At 38.8% G+C, this 20,227-nt stretch overlaps 1 protein-coding gene and 1 pseudogene across 4 annotated transcripts in view; both read left to right on the top strand.

Annotated features, from left to right (window-relative positions):
* Positions 1-20,227, top strand: part of LRRC4C (leucine rich repeat containing 4C) — a 1,128,307-nt gene that overhangs the window by 646,711 nt on the left and 461,369 nt on the right. The window lies entirely within an intron of this gene.
* On the top strand, positions 6,288-6,508 carry LOC113264886 (ubiquitin-like protein 5; annotated as a pseudogene).

Genomic DNA, 20,227 nt, shown 5'->3' with positions numbered 1-20,227 from the left:
AGATCTGTGCTTCAGAAAACTAATTGGTCAAAGCACAAAGAAGTATATCATTGTTCCCTTTAAAAAGATGTCTTTGAAGTCCCACAGGACAACCCCACTTATCTCTCATTGGCCAGAACTCAGTCATGTGGACACATTTCGGTGCACAAAGGCAAATGTGCATTGCTTTTTGGTTTTGGTTTTGGTTTTCTTCAGCTGAACAGCAAAGCACTGCTCAAGTTTGTTGGTTTTGTTATTAAGGGATATGAGAAAATAGATTCTGGAGCCAGCCATAAACAGACTGTATCATGATCTACACATTTGCTTCCCAGATATTTATGCATGCCCTTCCTCCTTAAACCTCAACATTTTATCCATTTGCTGTATCCACACGTCATCAAGGAAGTCAGAGTGGTGCAGTCCTTTCCTATAGGTTCAGGTAAATTTTAGGTGATCTGAAGACCAGTATACTGAAAATGTCAGTTATTGGATGTTAACAAACCTAATATATAAAAAGTAAAGAGAGAAGAACATTAAAACTCTCTTTTCAGACAGGGAGAGAATGCTAACTCAAGGGGGTAGTCCTGGGTGGATTACAGCCTTCAGATCTGCTGGACAGAAATGGTGAAAGCTCTTGTTCTGATTCTGTCTCCAGAAGGTCCACAGATTATCCACTCATCTCCGTTCCACATTTTAGGGGAGGAATTAGAAAATAAGCCCTTCTTAAGGAGCTATACGTTTTGGTATGAGATTGAGAAAACAGAAAATGTTTTTAGGATTAAGTCATAGGCTTGATATTATTTTGGTCACATAATTCCCCTACAATTTGATAATTATCTAGACTTTTGTCTCATAGCCCATCCTGTGTGTGAGCAATCATACCCAACAATCTTGTCTAAGGTGTGTTCAGCCAAAATTGGTCAAGATAATCAGAGTCTGGAAACCATGTGAAACTGGCACCAAATTGAATGAATGTAGTCAGAAGAAAGGTTGAGAAGAGACCTGATCACTGTCTTGTAATGCTGATACATTGTCATGTAGCAAAGAGGAATATTTATATCGTGTTACTTCAGAAGGTGAAACAATCCCTAGTAGAAGTAAATTCTAGGAAGGCAGGTATTGATGACATTTGAAAGAAACAAAATAGAATAAAACAAAATAAACACTCTTTCCAATAGTTGGAGCTGCCCCAAATCTGGAAGTCTCCCTCAGGAGGTTCCCTTGCTAGTTTTGGGGGCTATTTAGAAGGGATTTCTAGTGCGGAAGGTTAAATTAGCTAATCTCCAGGGTTCCATCCTACTCTGCTTTCTGTGTTTCTATGATTCTATGAAACCGAAGACAAAAATTAGACAAGTATTGATTCAGAAAAACCTAGAGAGGCATGAAGCAGCTGCTGAAACATATCAAACTGTCTCACAACCTGCCATAAAAGATTTATGCTACTCCCTTAAGAGCAGCCGAAAAGTTAAGATTGTTCAATCTTCATCTTCCAGTTGGCCATTTGATCTACTTGAATGCCCGACACAAGTTTTTGTGGTCATTTGACCTACTTTGAATGCCTGACACAAGGGAGTTGTCATAAAGCAAAAGGTCTCTATAAGTTACATTTTGTTCTTCAGGAAATGCATTCTGTTTCACAGGAACATTTGTAGACGTGTTCATTTTTTTGTAGATGTGTTTAGTGAGTCGTGGGATTTGTCTTGGTTGGTGAGATGGGGGGGGGCCGTTGTTTTCAGTGACATCTAAATCCATGTTACTGTATTTTAAAGTTGTCTTTTTCTATTGCTTTGACTGTTCACATGAGCAGTGTTCGACTTTCCTCTCTGCACTTGTCTTCAAGTTCAGAGGTTTGGATGGAGCTCTTAGCAAGGGTATTTCTCTATAGAAATTTTTAGAGCAGGGGCACCTGGGTGGCACAGTCAGTTAAGCACCTGCCTTCAGCTCAGGTCATGATCCTGGGGTCCTGGAATAGAGCCCCACATAAGGCTCCCTGCTCAGTGGGGAGTCTGCTTCTCCCTTTCACTCTGCTCTTCCCCCGGCCCACATGCTCTCTTGATCTCTCTCTCTCTCAAACAAATAAAATCTTTAAAAAATACTGGAAATTTTTAGGTGAAAAAGAATTCTGTTTTTCAACAAGGTATGTGGGACATTAAAAAACCACATGAATATATATAAGGAAGGAGAAAAGCATTTGCTTATTCAGTAATTATTCACTGAGTTCTTACATATCTCCCTTGTGTCAGGTGCTGAACTTGGCATTAAAGATAAAATGGTGACCAAGTCAGACATAGCCTGTCTTTGAGGTACATGTAGCCCAGCAGCTGGGAGTAACATAAGATAAATTCTAGGGGCGCCTGGGTAGCGCAGTCGTTAAGTGTCTGCCTTCGGCTCAGGGCGTGATCCCGGCGATCTGGGATCGAGCCCCACATCAGGCTCCTCCGCCGGGAGCCTGCTTCTTCCTCTCCCACTCCCCTGCTGTGTTCCCTCTCTCACTGGCTGTCTCTCTGTCACATAAATAAATAAAATCTTAAAAAAAAAAAAAAGATAAATTCTAAAAATGTTACAGTAAGGGAAGGCATTGATACTAGGGAGATGGCAGAAAGGGAAACTAACGTGGACTTAGTAAATCAGAAATTGATGCTATGTTGGCTCTGAAATGTGAGTAGGAAGAGATAAGAATGAGAAAACTGGCCTTAGCCGGTTTCCCAGGTACTCTACTGTATTCGTCCTAACTTAACACCATGACCAGGGCAGGGTTATTCTGGGACCCAAGGGTCATACATTTTTAAAGACTTTCTTTAAGGAGAAAACAAAAAGCAAAGTATAAAAACACAACTGGGGACAAAATAAGTCATGACTTCAAATGAGAGAAATCACAAGACAATTCTGAAATCTTAGAGATTTGGGTCTTTTCTTCTGAATTCTTTGTAGGCCATTTTCCAGAAAGGCTTGTATAGATTTGCTTCTGTATGCAACCTGGCTTTCCCTCCCCACCCAGAGTCCTCTAGGACTTTTAAGTAACTCTCAGGCCTGGCAGGCTGCAGTGCAACAGAGGGATCTTGAAGCTGGAAGCTCCATTAAATGTCAAATAAGCCCCCCTTACCAGTGACTCCGGTTTAGAAATAACAGGAGGTGGAAGTCTTGTTTTTATGTATGCTATGACTTTTGGAAATTTACTGTGAATTCTTGGTAAAAATCCCACTTCAGTTTCCCAGGTTATGACACAGGCTTTGGTTTTGACACACTTGGGTTTGAGTTCTGGTTCTACTGGTGATTAACTATGTAATCATTTAGAATTCTAGTAAAAGTTACATAACCATCATGATCATTATCATCTTTGTCTTTTTAAATACTTATAGCACTGAAGTTGACGGACAGCATCAAGATTTGCAAATATTAAAATATAAGTAAACAAGGATGTACAGAATGTATAAACCAATATTATAATTATACCTAACATTAGGTAAACTTCATGGTTAACAAAGCATTTCCGTGTTTTCTATGCCAAATGATCTCACCTGATTCTGAAGGCCTGGGACCCTTCACTCTTTGCTGTCAGCATCCATTCTGATTGGACAATGTACTTGACATTCTAGTTGCTGGATATTTTGAATACCATTCTTTAGAAAAACATAATTAGGCTTCACTGCTATGATAATTTTTTTAATGTGAAGTGACTGAAACTGAAAAGAATGACTTGCACAAGACTCACAGTTCACAAGGGAGGTGGGTTACATTTGATTGGAAATGAACTGACCAGCTCCAACCTTGGTGCTTACGCCACAATATCAAAACTCAGTAGCTCTGATGGCATTAGTCTAACCTCAGGTCATCTTGAAATTAACAATAAAGGCAAATCAGGTAAAGCTAATTTCACAGATGTTCTAAAAGGCACTACTTACACTTATGCTTCCTTCCTTCTGGTGGAAGAATCACCAGTGAGCTCAGAACTGTTGCTGGAATTAAGAGCATTAGAAGTATTGCATTCTAGTTTATTTGACAATGGGGATGTGCAAGGGCAATGCCTTTCAGAGGCCTGGATGATGACTGAGAATTGAAGTAACTGGTGAAGCAGAGAGAGAAGAACCCATCAGCTTACACTTAAGAAAGCTGTAGCTAGTGAACGTACAATTAATGCAATGAGTCCATAACCAACATTGACGACTTGGTCATTATCTTTAGTCCCTTTCCTTGCAACCTTTCAGCCTCTATCTATAATATGTATCAGTGGATTTCAAACCGTGCAGTGTGCTGAAGTGTTTTCTTCAGGGCCCCTTCAATCACTCAGTGGAGGAAGGAGTTGAAGGGGCAGACATGATGTCTGGCATCTTTCATAACTGATCATAGTGGGTGCCTATTTATCTCCATTATATGTTGAACTTGTGCTTAAACTTTCCTTTGAAAGAGGGATGCTTACCTTAGAAGTAAGTTTGGAAACTGTTGTAGACCATACAGGACCAGAATCTAGGTGGAAGACCCATTCCACCACTTTTTAAGTCTGATGTTAGGTAGGTTACGTCACAACTCTGAAATTCGGAAAAATTGATTTGGGGGGAGAAAAAAAAAAGGAAGACTACCTTCTCTCAGGTAGTTGATAAACTGGTGAAATCATATATGTGTGGTGGTCATTTAACCTGTAGAATAAGACATCAATTTTAGTTATTACTATTAAAATTTCATCAGTTGTACATTTGATGGCCGGTCAGTACACCTGACTTAATCAGCATATAAATATTCTTGGTAAACAAAGGCAAAATGCAGTAGGTGATTAGTCATGAGAATTGTTGCCCACATCTATATATTTTGAATTCGATCCCAAACTTTTGTCTGAAGCTAAATTGATTATGTCAGAAGTGTATAGGTTCCTGGGGTGCCTGGGTGGCTCAGTCCTTAAGCGTCTGCCTTCGGCTCAGGGCGTGATCCCAGAATCCTGGGATCGAGCCCCGAGTTGGGCTCCTCCGCTGGGAGCCTGCTTCTTCCTCTCCCACTCCCCCTGCTTGTGTTCCCTCTCTCGCTGGCTGTCTCTCTCTGTCAAATAAATAAATAAAATCTTTAAAAAAAAAAAGTGTATAGGTTCCACCACTACAAACCACTTGGATAACGTTACTACAAAATAGACCTTCAGCAGGACAACAAATCATGCACAACTCCATTAAATAATATACATAACCAGGGTCTTCATTTCTTGCTACTTATTTTTTTTTTCTTTTAGGAGTATGCTTGAATACCACTCAATAAAGAAACAATTTGATTTAAAAAATGGGCAGAGGATCGGAATAGACATTTTCCAAAAAAAGATGTACAGAGGGCCAATAGCTCCATGAAAAGATGCTCAGCGTCCCTAATTATCAGGGAAATGTCAATCAAAACCACAATGAGGTATTACTTTACATCTGTTAGAATGGCTACTATGGAAAAGACAAGAAATGACACGTATTGGCCAGGATGTGGAGGAAAGGGAAACCTCTTGCACTGTTGGAGGGAATGTAAATTGGTGCAGCCATTATGAAAACATTATGGAGCTTTCTCAAAAAATTAAAAATAGAACTACCAGGGGTACCTGGGTGGCTCAGTTGGTTAAGTGGCCAAATCTAGATTTTGGCTTATGTGATGATCTCAGGGTCCTGGGGTCAAGCCCCTCGTCCAGCTCCACGCTCAGTACACAGTCTGGTGGAGGATTCTCTCTCTCCCTTTACCTTTGCCCTTCCCCCACTCGCTTGCACTTGCTCTGTCTCTCAAATAAATAAATAAATCTTTTAAAAAAATAGAACTAACAATATGATCCAGCAATTCCACTAAGTATCCAAAAAAAAAAAAAAAAAAACCAAAACAACATGAATTTACAGAGATATATGTACCCTTATATTCATCACAGCAGTATTTACAAGAGCCACGAAATGGAAGCAATCTCAGTGTTCATGGATAGTTGAATAGATAAAGAAGATATGGAATAACGGAAGATTAGTCATAAAAAAAAGAATGAAATCTTGCCATGTGCAATAACATGGATGGACCTAGAGGCTATCATGCTAAGTGAAATAAGTCAGAGAAAGACAAATACTGTAGAAGTTCATTTATATATGGACTTTAGAAACGAAACAAACAACTACACAAAATAAAACAAACAGACTCATAGATACGGAGCACAAACTGATGGTTGCCAGGTGGGGGTATGGGGATGGACAAAATAGGTGAATTGGATTAAAAGTCTGCTTCCAACTCTTGGAGTCCACTCTGACCTGGGCTTCGCCCTTGAGCAAGGAGGTTGTGGCAGCCACAGGTTCCAGGTGTTTTGAGCTCCAGACAGGATGATGGAGGTTGTTTGCAACAACTGTCTAGGTAAGAAGGTCCCTGTTAGATGCAACACTGATGGTACCATCGGGGACCTTAAGAAGCTGATCACAGCCCAAACTGGTACCCATTAGAACAAGGTCATCCTGAAGAAGTGGGACAGATTTTTAAGGACCATGTGTCTCTGGGGAACTATGAAATCCATGATGGGGTGAACCCAAAGCTTTGTTACCAATAGAGCAGAATTCCTTCCCCTTACCCTGCTTTGCCCTCCTCTCTCCTTCCTCCCCCCTCCCCCCCTTCTTCCATTCTCAACCCCAGACTGGTATGGATGCTTGTTTTTATTTTTTTAAATTTGTTTTTAAGATTTTATTTATTTAAGACGGAGATAGCAACAGAGACAGCAACAGAGAGCACAGGCAGGGAGGAGAGGGAGAAGCAGACTCCCCACTGAGCAGGGAGCCTGACCTGGGGCTTGATCCCAGAACCCTGGGATCATGACCTGAACCTAAGGCAGACGCTTAACCAACTGAGCCACCCAGCTGCCCCGGATGCTTGTTCTTAAAAACTCATGTTAATAAAATCTCCGAAGTTAAAAAACAAAAAAAAGTATCCCTGGAGCATTGGCCTGTCATGGCTCTGTGAACCCACCCTGAAGGCCTGGGTGGGTGGACAGCTCCCACACCACCTCCAGCCTAGCCTGTCCACACAAGGATGGCAAAGGGTAGCAAGTGTCTGAGGGCAGCTGGCCAGAAACCGCAGAAATCCCCTGCCCAAGTCTGGACCCCCTTCTCCCTTGCCCCTCCCTCCTCTGCCCCTATGATTCCAGCCAGAGGGGATATTTCTAATCAGAGGATGTCTTCACAGAGTGCAGGCTCTGAAAAGGGTCTTGGTCATTTGGAAGGGGACATAGTGTCCCCTCTGGCTAGGGGAATGTCAGAAAAGGAAGAATAGGGCTCTTTTGGTTTGTTTGTTTTTTTTTTTTAAAGGTGCTTGCTTGTTTGATGTAAATAATAGAAAACTTTAATATCTTTTCTGGAACACAGAGTAATATTTTAATGTCATTTTTTGGATGTACATAACATATAACATATTTATAAAGCAAAAAAATTAAATACTTTTTAAAATAAGTCACAGGATATTATGTACACAGCTGAGGGAATATAGTCACTAATGTAGCAACTTTTGTGGTGACAGATGGCAACTAGACTTATTGTGGTGACCATTTTGTAATGTTTATAAATATTGACTCACTGTATCACACACCTGAAACTAATACAATATTGTATGTCAGTTATTCTTTAATAATTTTTTTCAAACAATAGGCTTGGGTCATGTTCTGACTCTAATTTTCTAAGAGGTCCATAAATAGCTTTCTATTTATGCCTCCACTAGACTGGTACTATTTCTGAGGCTCAAATATGAAGTGAATTGTCTAAATGGTTGGGAAACTGTGTGAGGTGAGAAAGTCGGAGTCTCTGAGTACTCTTTTAAGTGTTACTAACCCTGGACACTATACTATAAACTGGCTATTTTTTTTGTGAAAACATGATTTGTCTGAGATTTATTCCTCTGACAAAAAGCAGGCTTAATTTTCTCTTGCATTATTTGATGTTAGCTTGTTTTCACAACTATAGAATGATTAGAAATCCACTGTTAAGGGATATCGAGGGAGGTCTGTATACCTGGAAAAACAGTGCCATGTGGACATTTCCAATTTGTGATGTTAAAAATAGTTTTCCTGTGAAAACCCTGGAGCTGATCTAAAATCAGAAAGACAGAGCAGGAACTCATCCTCGATGCAGAGATGGTTATAATATCACTTTCAGTGGGGAAATCAATGAGATAGCAAATATGCTAAGTATCGTGCTAATTGTTATTAACATTCTCACTTATCGTTTTACAAACACATACTTCATTGATGAGCAATAATGACTTACCTTGTCTTAAAACTTGGTCTAAGACATAATCTGAAGGACAAGGGGAAAAAAAACACATTTCTTCATTCAACCAATATTTAATGAACACCTGCTCTATGCTGGAGTTATAAGACTGACAAAATCTCTGTCCTTGAAAAATTTATATTCTCAAACAGAAACAGACAATTAATGTACTTTATTTTAGATAGTGATGAGTACTATGAGAAAATAAAATAGGGCCCTGTTATAAACAAGGATGGATGAGAGACAAGTATAAAAGAGGTAGGGATTTCTCTTAGAGATAGTGATTATACACCAAAAGAGAGAAGAATGAACAAATAAGCCATTCAGAAGTACTGAGTCAAAGAGTTCCAAACAGAGGAGAATGCAAAGATCCTGAGGCAGAAATTAATTTGTATGTTACAGAAAAAGAGTGAGGGCCAATATTGATGCAATACAATGTATGCGGTCAAGAGTAGTAGGAGCTGAAATGGTAGAAGCAACATTTCTCCATCTGCTTACCAATCTCTTAATCAGAATTTTGAAAATCCTATTTGTGTGTCTCAATTCTTAATACTAAATTATGTCCCCTACATTAACCCTACACATCAGTGGATGTATATTATTATTATTCCTAGATGCTATTTCGAAGACTATTAATACATTTTCTGAATTTTTTTTTTTGCTGCAAAAGCCTTTAAGAATTTAGAAATAATAAAGTAATTACCCATCACAGTTACAGATGTTACAGTTCCTAAAGATACCGATATAAATGTAGATGGCTGTAGAAATTGGCAAAGTGGGTATAGATGTCGGTGTATGTATAGGTATGGATATACACAGTTTCTTCCAAATACAAGCCCATGCACATTTCTGCCCTGAATCAGTGCTGACAAAAATGGTTTCTCATCACTGGTCTAATTCAATCCAGATTTGTACATGGGTAGACGGAGGTTCATGGAAGTAAGTGACCGAATTGACCAATGAGATGTTGGCATATTTCCTGCTTTCCCCATATCCTGCAATTTTGATGCTGATGTTTTTACAACATGTGCATGTTTTGTTTTGCTTCTGAAAAGCAGAATTGATGTTATGCTTTAGGAAATGGGCAAAAAAAAAAAAAATTGATCAAAGTTTCTAGAAAGTCCCTACTTGATGCAAGAATACCTTCAATGTAGCCACATCAAATATGATGCTTGAACTGATTAGATGCGAATGAGGTCATCTTTAAAAACACATTCCTGTGCACCATGCAAATCCCATTTCCCCACCCCCCTCCCCTCTGAAGCCCTCAGTTTGTTTCTCAGGGTCCATAGTCTCTCATGCTTCATTCCCCCTTCTGATTACCCCCCCTTTCTTTATCCCTTTCTTCCCCTACCGATCTTCCTAGTTCTTATGTTCCATAGATGAGAGAAACCATATGATAATTGTCTTTCTCTGCTTGACTTATTTCACTTAGCATTATCTCCTCCAGTGCCATCCATGTTGCAGCAAATGTTGAGAAATCGTTCTTTTTAATAGCTGAGTAATATTCCATTGTATATATGGACCACAACTTCTTAATCCAGTCATCTGTTGAAGGGCATCTCGGTTCCTTCCATGATTTAGCTATTGTGGACAATGCTGCTATGAACATTGGGGTGCATATGGCCCTTCTCCTCACTATGTCTGTATCTTTGGGGTAAATACCCAGTAGTGCAATGGCTGGGTCAGAGGGTAGCTCAATTTTTAACTATTTAAGGGACCTCCACACTTTTTTCCAGAGTGGCTGTACCAACTTGCATTCCCACCAACAATGTAGGAGGGATCCCCTTTCTCCCCATCCTCTCCAGCAGTTGTTATTTCTTGCCTTGTCCATTTTTGCCATTCTAACTGGTGTAAGGTGGTATCTTAGTGTGGTTTTGATTTGAATTTCCCTGATGGCTAATGATTTTGAACACTTTTTCATGTGTCTGTTAGCCATTTGTATGTCACCATTGGAAAAGTATCTGTTCATATCTTCTGCCCATTTTATGATTTGTTTATTTGTTTCTTGTGTATTGAGTTTGAGAAGTTCTTTGTAGATCTTGGATACCAGTCTTTTATCTGTAGTATCATTTGCAAATATCTTCTCCCATTCCGTGGGCTGCCTCTTAGTTTTTTGACTGTTTCCTTGGCTGTGCAGAAGCTTTTTATCTTGATGAAGTCCCACAAGTTCATTTTTTCTTTTGTTTCTCTTGCCTTTGGAGATGTGTCATGAAAAAGTTTGCTTTGGCCGATGTCGTAGAGGTTGCTGCCTATTTTCTTCTCTAGGATTTTGATGGATTCCTGTCTCACATCAAGGTCTTTCATCCATTTGGAGTTTATCTTTGTGTATGGTGTGAGAGAGTGGTCAAGTTTCATTCTTTTGCATGTAGCTGTCCAATTTTCCCAGTACTGTTTATTGAAGAGACTGTCTTTTTTCCACCGGATGTTTTTTCCTGCTTTATCAAAGATTAGTTGCCCAAAGAGCCGAGGGTCCATTTCTGGGTTCTCTGTTCTGTTCCATTGGTCTATGTGTCTGTTTTTGTGCCAGTACCATGCTGTCTTTGTGATCACAGCTTTGTAGTACAGCTCGAAATCCGGCATTGTGATGCCCCCAGCTTTGTTTTTCACTGGGTGTTATACGCAATTAATGAATCATCGAACTTTACATCAAAAACCAGGGATGTACTGTATGGTGACTAATATAATATAATAAAAAAAACATTAAAAAAATAAAAAATGAAAACAAAATAAAAACACATTCCTCTGGGCACCGGGGTGGCTCAGTCGTTAAGCATCTTCCTTCAGCTCCGGTTGTGATCCCAGGGTCCTGGGATCAAGCCCTGTGTTGGGCTCCCTGCTCCGTGGGGAGCCTGCTTCTCTCTCTCCCTCTGTCCCCCCCCCCCCCGCTTGTTCTCTTTCTCTCAGATAAATAATTTTTTAAAGATATTATTTATTTATTTGACAGAGAGAGACAGCCAGCGAGAGATGGAACACAAGCAGGGGGAGTGGGAGAGGGAGAAACAGGCTTCCCGCCGAGCAGGGAGCTCGATGCGGGATTCGATCCCAGAACGCTGGGATCATGCCCTGAGCCGCAGGCAGAAGCTTAATGACTGAGCCACCCAGGCACCCCTAAATAAATAAATTCTTAAAAAAAAAAAAAAAAGAAAAAGAAAATAAACGCATTCCTCCTACCAATATTCACCATTTGCATGAGCACGTGTTAAGGGAGAGAAGTCCGCGTTGCACTCTCAGGGATTTACTGTGTGCCAGTTAGATCACTTATATGCGATCCCAGAGGGGGGAAATGTCCTTTTTTTAGGAAGCACTTATTTTCATTACGGATGAAGGGACCCTGAAGTGTAAAGCGAAAGGCCCGTATGTAGTGTAGGTGGTTGTGTACTCCAGATTTCACTTCTCAATTTAGTATATTTTTCTCCACTCCTTAGAATGAATCCTCAGTACATTTTGTGTGGTTTTGAAGTAACTTTTTTCCTCCCTGAGGAAAACTTGCTCTTGGAAAAGGAAATACGTCTTATTGTTGGTGATAGAAATGAAGAGCCCTGGAAAAAATATTGTTCTTAGCAACAATTAAAACTACCATCAAGGGAATTAAATGTTCTACTGGCAATGAGAATATGGCACGGTTGGTTGGGTTTATTATAAAAGAAGAGATATCATATCCACTGTTCCTATAATTAGTTTAATGGTAAGAGACAGTATCCTGGGGAGAGATATTAGAGTGTGTATCATAGTTAGAAAAGTAAATTTAGTCAGCAGAGATCCAGATTAAACATAAATATTTATACAATAAAAAGCACACGTGACAGGTGATCAAAGTGCCAAGAGGCCCAGCCCCATCAGAATTTGAAATGTGAGGAGACCACATCTGGAGTTACTATTAGAGTTTTTGAGAGTAAGAGACTAATTGAAACACAATGAAGTGTATTATTTATTGGGGGACACACAAGTGTGTATTAAAGGTTAATCTTTGTTCCAAAGGCAGCTTCAACAGAACAGTAATAGGACTTGGGGTGGGAGCGAGGGGTAGTACAGGAGAGAGAGGGGAGAAGAGAGTGTAACGCCACCACACTCTCTGTTTGAAACGTGCTATCTAAGGATTCCCGAACCCAGACCCACTGACCTGAAATCTAAAAGCAGGAAAAAATAAGTCTCTGAGCATTCTTTGACTTTGAAGATGGTTGCAAAATATTTGCTTCTCCCTTTTCAATGTTTTTGGCTCATTGTTGCATTAATAAAAGGAAAACTCTGTTTAAACCTCTAGCAGCCTGCCTTCTGAAGTCCTGAAACCTCATTCAAGCCCCATCTATGATTAATGGATTTTACAAATTCTGCATGGGGATGATTAGAAGAAGAGGAGAGTCTGCTCATTCATTCATTCATTCATTCATTCATTCATTCATTTATTTCTTCAGCAATATAATAAATCACCTTACAGGAAATCTGCCAGGAAAGTAGTTTGACCCCATTTGAAAAGAGGGCAACCCAGAATGAACCACTTTTTCAGGATTTATATTTGCCCTTAGAAACTCAGCAACCATAGGGCCTTGAACCAGAGGTATAGAGGTTAACACATTAAACCAAGGATCAAAACTGAGGCACATGCCCTTCTAACTTACCATCTGATACTCTGTTCTCGTTATTCCTCTTTTTTGAAGACAAAAACCAAAAATCAATTCCTCTGGCCCCTCAGCTTCTACAGCTTTTCTTCACAGTACCTTAACTTGGGACAAATATAAATTAGAAGTGAATGGAGGGAGGAAAAACTCTCTAGTCTCTATTCCATGGGGCCATTACTTTTACAATATAAGTAAGATCGAACTTTAATTTATAGCTGAGAGTTCTCCAAGGTTTAGTTTCTCCTCTCCTTGCCTGTGTTTTCCTCTCTCATTATAGATTGGTGATGGTGAGCAACAGAGCTTTGCTCAGGTATTAGTACAAAAAAGAGTCAGTAGAAAATAGGGGATTTTTGCCCATCCGGAGATGGGATGGAAGGGGAAGTTCCGGTTTTAGAGACAATGAGAGGAAAGAAAGTAATAAGATGTGCCTGTTCCCACCCCCACCCCAAACAGGCTTCATTTGTGGTCTCTTTGTGTGTGTAGGTCATTTAAAATGGGTGCATGTGTATCTTTGTGTTTCTCTTTCTCAGCTCTCTCTCTCTCTCTTTTAAGAAGGAAGGTAAATGATCACACACTGGTTGATGACATATTGGCTTGGAAGATGCCCAAAGATAGATATATTTATCAAGTGCAGCCATTTCCATGTTTTAAAAATTGGTCTCTGGAGCAATAGCAAATATCTTGTGTGATTTACTGTACAAGAAAATGAGAGGAAGTAAGCGTAGCAAACCTTGATGCCAGATATCATTTATAAACATATTTATAACCAGAAAGGATCTTAAGAGTCAGTTCAGTGTCATGAGGATCACCTGGGAATCTTTAAAAAATTAGTATATCTCAGCCTCATCTCTCAAAATTCTGATCGACCACTTGCATTGAGGTACGGACTTGTGTATTTGTTTAAAAAGAAAAAAAAAAGTCTTGGGTAATTCTGATGCACACGCAAAATGGAGAACTTCTGACAACCCAACTTTTTCACAGTTGGGGAACTGTTTTAGTTGTCTGTTGCTACATTTCGATTACCCAAACTTAGGTGTTTAACACAATATACATTTCGGATCTCACAGTCTTTGTGGATCACAAGTCTAGGCCCAGCTTAACCGGTTCTTTTGTGCATTATCTCACAAGATTGCAGTCCACAGGTGGGCAAGGCTGTGTTCCTTTCTGAAGCTCAGAATCCTTGTCCAAGCTTTTATGATTTGGGGCTGAATTCCTTGTGATTGTAGGACTGAGGTCCGCATTTGTGACTAGCTATCAATTGAGGGCCCTCTGCTCCTACTTGATACTATAGTTTCTCACCAAATGGTCCTTCTACAGGTCTACTCATAAACCCCCTTATTCCTGAACCATCTTACAATGTGGAAACTTATTCCTTTAAGCCAGCAGGAAAATCTCTTGCTACCGTGTGCTAAGATACAATCTTATGTAAGCACAGAATGACTGTCCCATTACCTTTGTCATATTCTGTTGGCTAGAAGTAAGTCTCGGGTCCTGCCCACACACTCAAGGGAAGTGGGTTATGTCAAGCTTTGACTCCCCGGGGTCCACTTCAGAGTTTGTCCACCACAAGGAATTCCAAGGAGCTCAACTGATCACTTGAGTTTATATAACTAATTGGCAGAATGTTAGTCTTCTTATTAGTCTCGGTGATCTTCTAATAGATAATTAATTACATTTTGCATTTTTTAAATGCAGTATCCATGGTTAAATGCTGGTATGAGGAGCATGTGTTTCCACTTTCTTATTGAGCGTGTCATAGAATGTGAAGACCAGTTTATGAGTTTGCTCATTTTCCTCATACTGTGTAGGTAAAGTTTATGTAAAAATACGAAATAGTTAATTTAAAAAGAGCCTTTGGCCCTAACATTCGGTGGTGGTTTGAAACATACTAATTTATGCTGAAGTCTGATTTTCATGGTGCTTGCAACCACTTTTTGAATAGTCTGCAGTTGTAACTGGAATCATTCATGTGGCAAGCATTTTGGCCTAAGGAAAGTTAAGTATTTGTGCAAAAACCACAGCTGACAATGTGAATTGAAGGTGTTTACCCATTCTTAGCTTTTTTTATCGCTACTTAAATATTTTTGGAGTTAGCACGACACAAATATGTGTAGCACCTCGGGAGAAAGTTGGTCATTTTAACTGACCTCTAGCTAAGGGAACGTGTACAAGTCTGAAATGTAGTTGATCACCATCTGTTCCTAAATCTCTAAAGTCTAAATTTCACAGTTGGGAAGTTCTTTCCAATATCTTTTTTTTTTTTTCTGTTCAATTTAAAGTTATTCCATCTTGATCCACCAGTAACAACCGTGGGCATATGTTGAATGTGTTTGGGGAGATACCCGTTTTTCTTTTGCATTATTAGTTCATTTAAATACAGATGCTATGATTATAATTAGTTGTAATACTCCTCTTGGCACAGAATACTTCCTTAAGTCAGTTCACCTAATTTGATTAAGAAATTACTTTTGAGACATTGCAAACACTCAGGTATGCCAATGCAATATCATCAGATTTGTTTCATATCCCTCTTTTGGAAAGAGATATACTTTTGTACTTATAGCTGATTCCTCATTACCCCAGTCATGATCTGCTCTCCTTACCACGTAAAGATAACCAGGCTAGAGGTGACTAGAATCCTTCAGCATGTATGTATCCTTACCATGTATGTTTTTATACCTTCAACTCCATATATCTATAAAGGTATGTAATATTATTTTGTTTTTCATTTGCATGAATTTTATAGATGTACTTTTTCAACTTGCATTTTATGCTCAATATTGTGAAATTTTGCATAGTGATTCATGAGGAGCTAGTTCATTTATTTTGACTATTGAATGGTTGTGTTTTGTTATATAAGAGTACTATGAATTATTTACCCGTTTTTAATTGAAAGACATCTAGTTATTTACCATTACTCATGGTTATGAAAAATGTTTCAGTGAACATCCCTGTAAATGTCTCACTGTGCTTATGTGGGGGTGTTTCTCCAGAAAAATTGTGTTTAAACTTTTTGGACTGTAATTCACAGAAGGAAATACATTTTATCTTGGGACTCACGACCTGCACACGAGTACACATACCTGTGTACATGGAAAGATACTTACCTTTACCTTTTCTATATTCACATGCATATACATACATGTACATATACACCGATAAATGTATATAATGAATAAAATTTTCTCTGGCATTTTGTATTCTATTCTAATAAACTAAAGTGGATAAAGACCCACTAAATTGAATTGGCAATCTTTTAATGGGTTGTAATCAGCACTTTTAGAAATGATGCCATAGGTTATATATCTAATACCAGAACTGCTACAAAAAATAGGCATCTTCAACTTCTTTATTGCTAAATTGCTCTTTAGAGAGTTTGAGAAAATTTACACTCTCACCAATGGTATAAATGAGTTTCCGTTTCCCTTTGTTCTCTGTTTTCTTTTCAGTTCTTCACATCCTGTAGTTTTGTGGTTTTTCTTGACTGAGGTATAATTGACAAATAAAAAAATTATATGTATTTTAAGACCTACAACTTGATATTTTAATGTATAAATACATGGTGAAATGATCACCACAATCAAGCTCATTAACATATCCATCACCTCACAGTTACCTTTGTTTTTTTCATTTCTTTCTTTTCTAATTTTGAGAACGGTTTAGATCTATCCTCTTAGAAAATTTCAAGCATTCGCTACAGAATTGTTAAGATATCATCAGGTCGTGCTTGGATCTCCAGAAGTTATTTATCTTGTATAACTGCAGCTTTGTACCCTTTGACCAACATCTTCTCATATTCCCACCACCTGGCTCTTGGCAACCACCATTCTACTCTGTGTTTCTATGAGTTTGACCACTTTAGATTCCACATGCAAGTGAGATCATATAGTATTTTGTCTTTCTCTGAATGGCTTATTTCAGTTTTCTCAAACTGTCCCTGTCTGGATTTGGAGACGTGATCAGGGATGTGGAGATTATCTGAAAGAATCATAGTAAGCTTTGGTAAGACTCACTGCACTGAAATGATACAGAAATTTTATAACATAATAGGAAGTAGAATGGGAGATTATCTACCTGTGGGCAGCTGGTATTTCTTTAGATGCATGTCCTACTCTTCTCATAACATAAAAGAAGGGGGAGCTCTGGGTTCCTTCGAACCTTTGGCTTCTTTACTTCACAGAAGTTACTGAGACCACGAGTTTTCTTCCCAAGAGTAAAAAAGGGGAGGTTTCAGGAATCTACATTAATTCACTTACACCCTTGATCTGCTGAATACATTTTACAGGGCTCATTTATAGAACCATTATTGAGTCAAATTGAAAGCACCCTACCAAAAGTCAAATCATCAATCTCACCAAACTTCCAAAACAGAATAACTTTTTCTTACTGAATAGAGTTCTTTTGGGGTTATTTGTCCTTCATTTTTTGAAGGTTTAGAAGAATTTATATATAAAATAATTAGGCTTGATTTTCGTGTGGATTGGGAACATTGTTCTCAGGGGGCGATAAGGTGACTAAGGTGTAAGGGGCTGAAGAGTATATTACTACCAATTCAGTTCATTTAATGGACTTTATTCAAGTGTCCTATACATTCTTTAGTCAGTTTTGGCATTTAATATTATTTTTAAAAATTCTCTTTTAATAGGGTTTTCTAATATTTTGTCATAAAAGTAGCCATGGTACTCTACTATAATTTCTAAATATCAGTTTTATTTCTGATGATAGCCTGTTTTCAGCTATGATTTTAATTGTTTCTCTCAGTCATTTCAAGTGTTTCCTTTCTGTTATTTATTTTTTCCTGGAACTAGCTTTACTTTTGCTGAAAAATTTTGTGATCCCTATGCCAGTGGTGCTGTTTTGGTTAATTTCTGCATCAATCCCAAACTTTTCTTTCCAATTTGTTTTCACATTCTCCTTTTTAAAAATCTGATTTCTTTAGTTAAATGCAAAGCCCACGAATATGCTATATTTATTCTTTTATAATATATGAATTTGAAGTTTAAATTGTCATGAAAGACAGTCCTGTCTTTGCACCCCTTACGTTTTAAAACTATCCAGTATTCACTGCCATTCAGTTCCAAATATTTCATGATATCAAGTATAATTTCCCTTATTCTTACAAGAGTAAGTTCGTTGAGTAAAGTGTTCTATAAATGTCAATTGGTTAAGTTCATTCATTAGGTTCAAATGTTTTCTAAACTTGAGGTTTTGTTCAGACAATATCATCAAGAGGATTAGAACTAGTTTCAGTTTCGCTGAGAATCTTTGTGTTTCCTTTATAGTTACTGTCTCTATTTTTCTAAATTTTTACAATCATCTTGATGTTTTTCTGTAAGTGACTAAGTGAGGTATGTTAAAATCTACTACGATTATGGAATTGTCTATTTCTCTTTTTAGCTCTACCTTCTTTGACTTTATATATTTTAGGACCGTATTACTGTTATCAGGTGCATTCAGGTCTAGAAATGGCATACCTTACAGTTGTGTGACTTCAGACTTTGCAGAGGTTTTTTTCTGCTGCTAGAACCTTTCGCCTGCCTCTATTCAGACATGCATCATTTTATTTAGCTCATACTACCCGCTAAGTTTCCTTTTTCATTTCTCACATCTGGCAGCCCTCTTCTACCTTTTTTTCCCCCTTCAGAGCTGTGTACCTGTTGTTGTTCCCTTTCTTAGATTCGTATCCAGTATTTCTGTCTGTTTTGTAATGGAAGGTGTATCTAGATTAGTTCAATCTGTGATGTGACCAGAATCAGAAATTCAAACCTTAATTACTTACCCAGAGGAAGGACTTCTATTCTAGCTAAATGTTATCTAAGTGACCCTTATTCCAAACAAAACAAGACAAAATAAAAACCTGATTGCAACTTACTTTGCTAGGATTTACTATATTATTTCATAACTAGCATCTTATTATAATTACCACCACTAACAATATCACTATTACTTTCTTCCAATAATAATAATAATAACAGCTAATTGCTAATATTTATACAATGCATACTGTTTCCTAGCTACTTTCTGAACTGCTTTGTGTGCATTAACTCCTTTCTTAATTCTCAAATACTATGAAGTAAATGTTTATCATTCTTATTTCACAAAGAAACAGGCGTAGAAACTAAATAAATTGCCTGAGATTACTTAATTGCTAAATAACAGAAGCAGAGTCAGAACCCCAGTGGTTTGGCTCCAAAACCCTGATTTTGCATTTAGACTCAAGCAGGAGAGGTACCTGCCCTGGGCTCCGTCCTTTAAAAAAATCCAAACAGGATTTCTCCAGTCAATTCCTTTTTTGTAGCCATGGACTTCATGTAGTTAAGAGGAAGGTCCCGCTTATAGTCCCCAACTATATTTTGATCAGGCCTTGGTGTTAGTTGAGATCTGGAATTCCTACTCAAGCTCTTCTTTAGTATCTACGTGGGTCTCTTCCCTTGGTGTGCCCTCCTGAGAGCAGATATCATTACTGCAGTGTGTACGCTCAAGGGTGTCTTCGTATAAGGTACGTGGTTGGAACTTGGACATGTCGACTTGAATGTCGACATGCATGCAGGTGAGGTCCCTCCTAAAAAGCTACATTTAACAGCAGTAGGAAGATATTCAGGGCTGCAGGGGGAGGGTTGGGCACCAAGGGCTGCCTCTTCGTATGCCACCTCAGTTTAGTACAAAATGCCAAGCCATCTGAGAATTCTAAGTTTGAAAATAACCATTTAGGCCATTTTGAAGATGATGAAATGGCTTTTTTTAAAATTTGCTAGCTTTATTCTTAACTCTGAGATATTTTTTAAAAAAATACTTTATTTATTCATTTGAGAGGGAAAGAAAGAGTATGAGCATGGGAAGGGTCAGAGGGAGAGGGAGAAGCAGACTCCCCACTGAGGCTGAGCAGGGAACCTGACCTGACTCCCCACTGAGCAGGGAACCTGACACCGGGCTCAAACCCAGGACCCCGGAATCATGACCTGAGCCGAAAGCAGATGCTTAACCAACTGAGCCACCCAAGGTGCCCCTCTTAACGCTGATGTATTTAATCATTTAGATGTGAGCCTCCATTTACTGGGTGGCTGCAGAGGCCGAGTGAGGCTGTGTAACTCACATGCTGCCTGTGGTGGACTCGCTTCCAATATGGAGGCTTCATGGTTCTTGCCTTCGACCAGATTAAAGTTTAAAATGCAACTCCACAATGATCCGGCAATTGCACTACTAGGTATTTACCTAAAGAATACTAAAACATGAATCCAAAGGGATACTTGCACCCTGATGTTTACAGCAGCACTATCTACAATAGCCAAATTATGGAAAGAGTGCAAGTGTCCATTGATTGGATAAAGAGGTGATACACACACACACACACACACACACACACACACACACACACGCAATGGAATATTGCTCAGG

The sequence above is a fragment of the Ursus arctos genome, unplaced genomic scaffold, assembly GCF_023065955.2.
Source record: "Ursus arctos isolate Adak ecotype North America unplaced genomic scaffold, UrsArc2.0 scaffold_23, whole genome shotgun sequence".
NCBI classification, from domain to species: Eukaryota; Metazoa; Chordata; class Mammalia; order Carnivora; family Ursidae; genus Ursus; species Ursus arctos.
The sequence above is the reverse complement of the archived record's forward strand: the minus strand, read 5'-3'. Positions and strand labels throughout refer to the sequence as shown.